Source organism: Schistocerca serialis, unplaced genomic scaffold (assembly GCF_023864345.2).
Source record: "Schistocerca serialis cubense isolate TAMUIC-IGC-003099 unplaced genomic scaffold, iqSchSeri2.2 HiC_scaffold_485, whole genome shotgun sequence".
In the NCBI taxonomy this organism is placed as follows: domain Eukaryota; kingdom Metazoa; phylum Arthropoda; class Insecta; order Orthoptera; family Acrididae; genus Schistocerca; species Schistocerca serialis.
The window spans coordinates 1-5,000 of record NW_026048066.1 but is presented as its reverse complement, the minus strand read 5'-3'; the positions used below and the strand labels follow the sequence as shown (position 1 = coordinate 5,000).

The 5,000-nt window shown below is 51.1% G+C and overlaps 1 non-coding gene across 1 annotated transcript in view; it reads right to left on the bottom strand.

The window, feature by feature from the left end:
- Positions 1-786, bottom strand: part of LOC126447171 (small subunit ribosomal RNA) — a 1,909-nt gene extending 1,123 nt beyond the window's left edge. The window contains exon 1 of the ribosomal RNA XR_007583628.1: positions 1-786. This exon is cut by the window's left edge and continues 1,123 nt beyond it. This is a non-coding gene — a ribosomal RNA (small subunit ribosomal RNA).
- Positions 787-5,000: the final 4,214 nt, after the last annotated feature.

The following is a 5,000-nucleotide window of genomic DNA, read 5'->3' as shown; positions in this document are numbered from 1 at the left end:
GGGGTCCGCCTCGGGACGCACGAGCACGCACGAGGCGGTCGCACGCCTTCGGCTCGCCCCACCGGCAGGACGTCCCACGATACATGCCAGTTAAACACCGACGGGCGGTGAACCAACAGCGTGGGACACAAATCCAACTACGAGCTTTTTAACCGCAACAACTTTAATATACGCTATTGGAGCTGGAATTACCGCGGCTGCTGGCACCAGACTTGCCCTCCAATAGATACTCGTTAAAGGATTTAAAGTGTACTCATTCCGATTACGGGGCCTCGGATGAGTCCCGTATCGTTATTTTTCGTCACTACCTCCCCGTGCCGGGAGTGGGTAATTTGCGCGCCTGCTGCCTTCCTTGGATGTGGTAGCCGTTTCTCAGGCTCCCTCTCCGGAATCGAACCCTGATTCCCCGTTACCCGTTACAACCATGGTAGGCGCAGAACCTACCATCGACAGTTGATAAGGCAGACATTTGAAAGATGCGTCGCCGGTACGAGGACCGTGCGATCAGCCCAAAGTTATTCAGAGTCACCAAGGCAAACGGACCGGACGAGCCGACCGATTGGTTTTGATCTAATAAAAGCGTCCCTTCCATCTCTGGTCGGGACTCTGTTTGCATGTATTAGCTCTAGAATTACCACAGTTATCCAAGTAACGTGGGTACGATCTAAGGAACCATAACTGATTTAATGAGCCATTCGCGGTTTCACCTTAATGCGGCTTGTACTGAGACATGCATGGCTTAATCTTTGAGACAAGCATATGACTACTGGCAGGATCAACCAGGGAGCTGCGTCAACTAGAGCTGAGCAGCCGGCCGCCCGGGAGTGTGTCCCGGGGGCCCGCGCGAACACGCAAGCGTCCGCTCAATTATTCTGCAAACAGGAGGAGGCTGAGCTCCCCTGCACAACACACCTCGAAACCCTCTCAGGTCCCGGCGGCGCGCAGCGCCGTCCTAAGTACTTGGTCGGGTTCGAGAGAGGCGCAATCGCCCGGAGTTAGGCGAGTAGACGCTTTAGGTGCGACCACCCGTGCTCCCAACTGAGCTTGCCGCTGCCGACAGAGGCCCGGGAGCGTGCTGTCGTGGCATTGCCGGCGGGAGACAACACGCGCCACCTACGGTGACCGGCAGCTCCAACGCCAGCGCCACAGAAGGACAAAAGCCCCACTTGGGTGCCGAAGCGAACTCTCCCAGCACAGCGCACGCGCCAACACGTCCGCACAGCTGCGATACAAACCACCTGCGAGAACCGCTGGGGCGACCGAGCAGCAGACGGCGTCGCGGCGCCGAGCGCCGGGCGGCGGCGCATCCTCAGCGCACACAGTCCTCAATCGGACCAGCACACTGCAGATGGCCACCGCGCTTCGCACCGGGCCCGCGAGGACCTACTTTGGCCGCAAGGCGCCGCGAGCAGGGGGCGCCGGCGCGCAGCTGCGCCGCCTGCCGCGTCCGTCGGCCGGCGCGCCTGCCACTGGCCGCCCCCACCAGCCGGCTGTAGCGCGTGCGCCCACGCACCGCGCTGCCAGCACGCCGGGCGGCCCCCCCTCACCGGCCGGGGACGGTCCCACCCAGCCACCGCCGCGTATCGCCTCACACCCAGATCCCCTTTCGCGTTCGTGGGCATGGTGGGTCCCCTTTCACGTTCGTGGGCATGGTGGGTATCCCTGAAACAACCGGTTAATAGCTCGACCGATCGTCGCCAACACTGATTCACCTCTAGCGAGAACAACCGCACCACAACGGGTTACCTGTTGTTCATTTGCGTAACGTCACCAGCAAACGTAGACGTCCATCGCCATTTGCAACGAGTATTGCATGCCTGTGTCAGGTGTCACAACACACTACGTCTGCCCACATAGACGCAACAACATGTGCACGCCTCGAGAACACGTGGAAGGTAGCCCCCGTACGTATGCGGTGTCCATTGCGCGAACGACTGTCAGCCGGCCTCTGCAGGATGTCGCAGATGTGGAACGCGGTGCAACATGCTATCACGGTGTGTGAGAAGAGACGACTACGTCCGAATACACGCTCCACTACATCAACAGACTGCTCATGCTGATCGCCATCCAGGGCGTCCGTTCCTCCCACACGTCTGAATGGCGTACCACACTGCAATCCAGCTCTTATAGGGAGACGACACGTAGCTGCGTGCACAATATTTGGACTGTATGGTCTGCCGTTGCTAGGCGCAGTCGTCGTACGGTCACACATGTGCCACGATGTATCATTCAGTACATACGGACCAATGTGCAGTACAGTTTGTGGGTTTTGCGTACATCGGCGGACAGGTGACAGGCCGTACCACAACGTAGGCTGAGTACGTCGGCATGCGAAGGGCATTGAACATGCAAACTTCTCAACGACCAGCTTGCGAAGGCAGGGGGGAAGGGGGGGGGGCATGTACGTCCTGCTGCTATCCACATTACAGTGTATAGCAGGAGCATGTGGAAAGTCAGCAACACCTGCAAGGTGTTTAACATGACGCGATACACAGGGGACCGGGCAGTGCGAATAGCGAACTATATTGCGAGGGTTGCGGTTAGGCAACACTACACTAATTTAACGAGTTGCATAACAATTACAGAGCAGGTTCAGCGACAACGTGCGTCAGGTTAAGGCGCAATATAGGTTAGGTTGAGGCACAATATAGGTTAGGTTAAGGCACAACATGGGTTACGTTAAGGCACAAATTGGGTTACGTTAAGGCACAACATGGGTTACGTTAAGGCACAACATGGGTTACGTTAAGGCACAAATTAGGTTACGTTAAGGCACAAATTAGGTTACGTTAAGGCACAAATTAGGTTACGTTAAGGCACAAATTAGGTTACGTTAAGGCACAAATTAGGTTACGTTAAGGCACAAATTAGGTTACGTTAAGGCACAAATTAGGTTACGTTAAGGCACAAATTAGGTTACGTTAAGGCACAAATTAGGTTACGTTAAGGCACAAATTAGGTTACGTTAAGGCACAAATTAGGTTACGTTAAGGCACAAATTAGGTTACGTTAAGGCACAAATTAGGTTACGTTAAGGCACAAATTAGGTTACGTTAAGGCACAAATTAGGTTACGTTAAGGCACAAATTAGGTTACGTTAAGGCACAAATTAGGTTACGTTAAGGCACAAATTAGGTTACGTTAAGGCACAAATTAGGTTACGTTAAGGCACAATATTAGGTTACGTTAAGGTACAATATGGGTTAGGTTAAGGTACAATATGGGTTAGGTTAAGGTACAATATGGGTTAGGTTAAGGTACAATATGGGTTAGGTTAAGGTACAATATGGGTTAGGTTAAGGCACAACATAGGTTAGGTTAAGGCACAACATAGGTTAGGTTAAGGCACAACATAGGTTAGGTTAAGGCACAACATAGGTTAGGTTAAGGCACAACATAGGTTAGGTTAAGGCACAACATAGGTTAGGTTAAGGCACAACATAGGTTAGGTTAAGGCACAACATAGGTTAGGTTAAGGCACAACATAGGTTAGGTTAAGGCACAACATAGGTTAGGTTAAGGCACAACGTAGGTTAGGTTAAGGCACAACGTAGGTTAGGTTAAGGCACAACGTAGGTTAGGTTAAGGCACAACGTAGGTTAGGTTAAGGCACAACGTAGGTTAGGTTAAGGCACAACGTAGGTTAGGTTAAGGCACAACGTAGGTTAGGTTAAGGCACAACGTAGGTTAGGTTAAGGCACAACGTAGGTTAGGTTAAGGCACAACGTAGGTTAGGTTAAGGCACAACGTAGGTTAGGTTAAGGCACAACGTAGGTTAGGTTAAGGCACAACGTAGGTTAGGTTAAGGCACAACGTAGGTTAGGTTAAGGCACAACGTAGGTTAGGTTAAGGCACAACGTAGGTTAGGTTAAGGCACAACGTAGGTTAGGTTAAGGCACAACGTAGGTTAGTTAAGGCACAACGTAGGTTAGGTTAAGGCACAACGTAGGTTAGGTTAAGGCACAACGTAGGTTAGGTTAAGGCACAACGTAGGTTAGGTTAAGGCACAACGTAGGTTAGGTTAAGGGCACAACGTAGGTTAGGTTAAGGACACAACGTAGGTTAGGTTAAGGCACAACGTAGGTTAGGTTAAGGCACAACGTAGGTTAGGTTAAGGCACAACGTAGGTTAGGTTAAGGCACAACGTAGGTTAGGTTAAGGCACAACGTAGGTTAGGTTAAGGCACAACGTAGGTTAGGTTAAGGCACAACATAGGTTAGGTTAAGGCACAACATAGGTTAGGTTAAGGCACAACATAGGTTAGGTTAAGGCACAACATAGGTTAGGTTAAGGCACAACATAGGTTAGGTTAAGGCACAACATAGGTTAGGTTAAGGCACAACGTAGGTTAGGTTAAGGCACAACGTAGGTTAGGTTAAGGCACAACGTAGGTTAGGTTAAGGCACAACGTAGGTTAGGTTACGGTACAACGTAGGTTAGGTTAAGGTACAACGTAGGTTAGGTTAAGGTACAACGTAGGTTAGGTTAAGGTACAACGTAGGTTAGGTTAAGGTACAACGTAGGTTAGGTTAAGGTACAACGTAGGTTAGGTTAAGGTACAACGTAGGTTAGGTTAAGGTACAACGTAGGTTAGGTTAAGGTACAACGTAGGTTAGGTGAAGGCGCAATGTAGGTTAGGTTAAGGTACGATATACCTTAGGTTAAGGTACAATATCGCTTAGGTTAAGGTACAATATAGCTTAGGTTAAGGTACACGTTGTAGGGAAAGGTGTATTTTGGGGGGGGAGGGGGCGGCAGGTTCGTTGATAGTGATTATCGTAAGTGCATGCCTGCGGGGATCATCCGATTTGTCACGTCAGGATGCACTTGTGGCTCATGACAGGCGGCGCTCCGATTCCAAGGTTGTGGCAGATCTGTGTCTTTCATTCTGCCATTGTTTGTGTACTGTGACAGGAGGCAGTATTGTGATGTTGGGTGCACCCCTGTGTAGGACATGTGTGGGTGTTCGTGGCTTAGCTGAGCAATGGCGGATGTCGGAA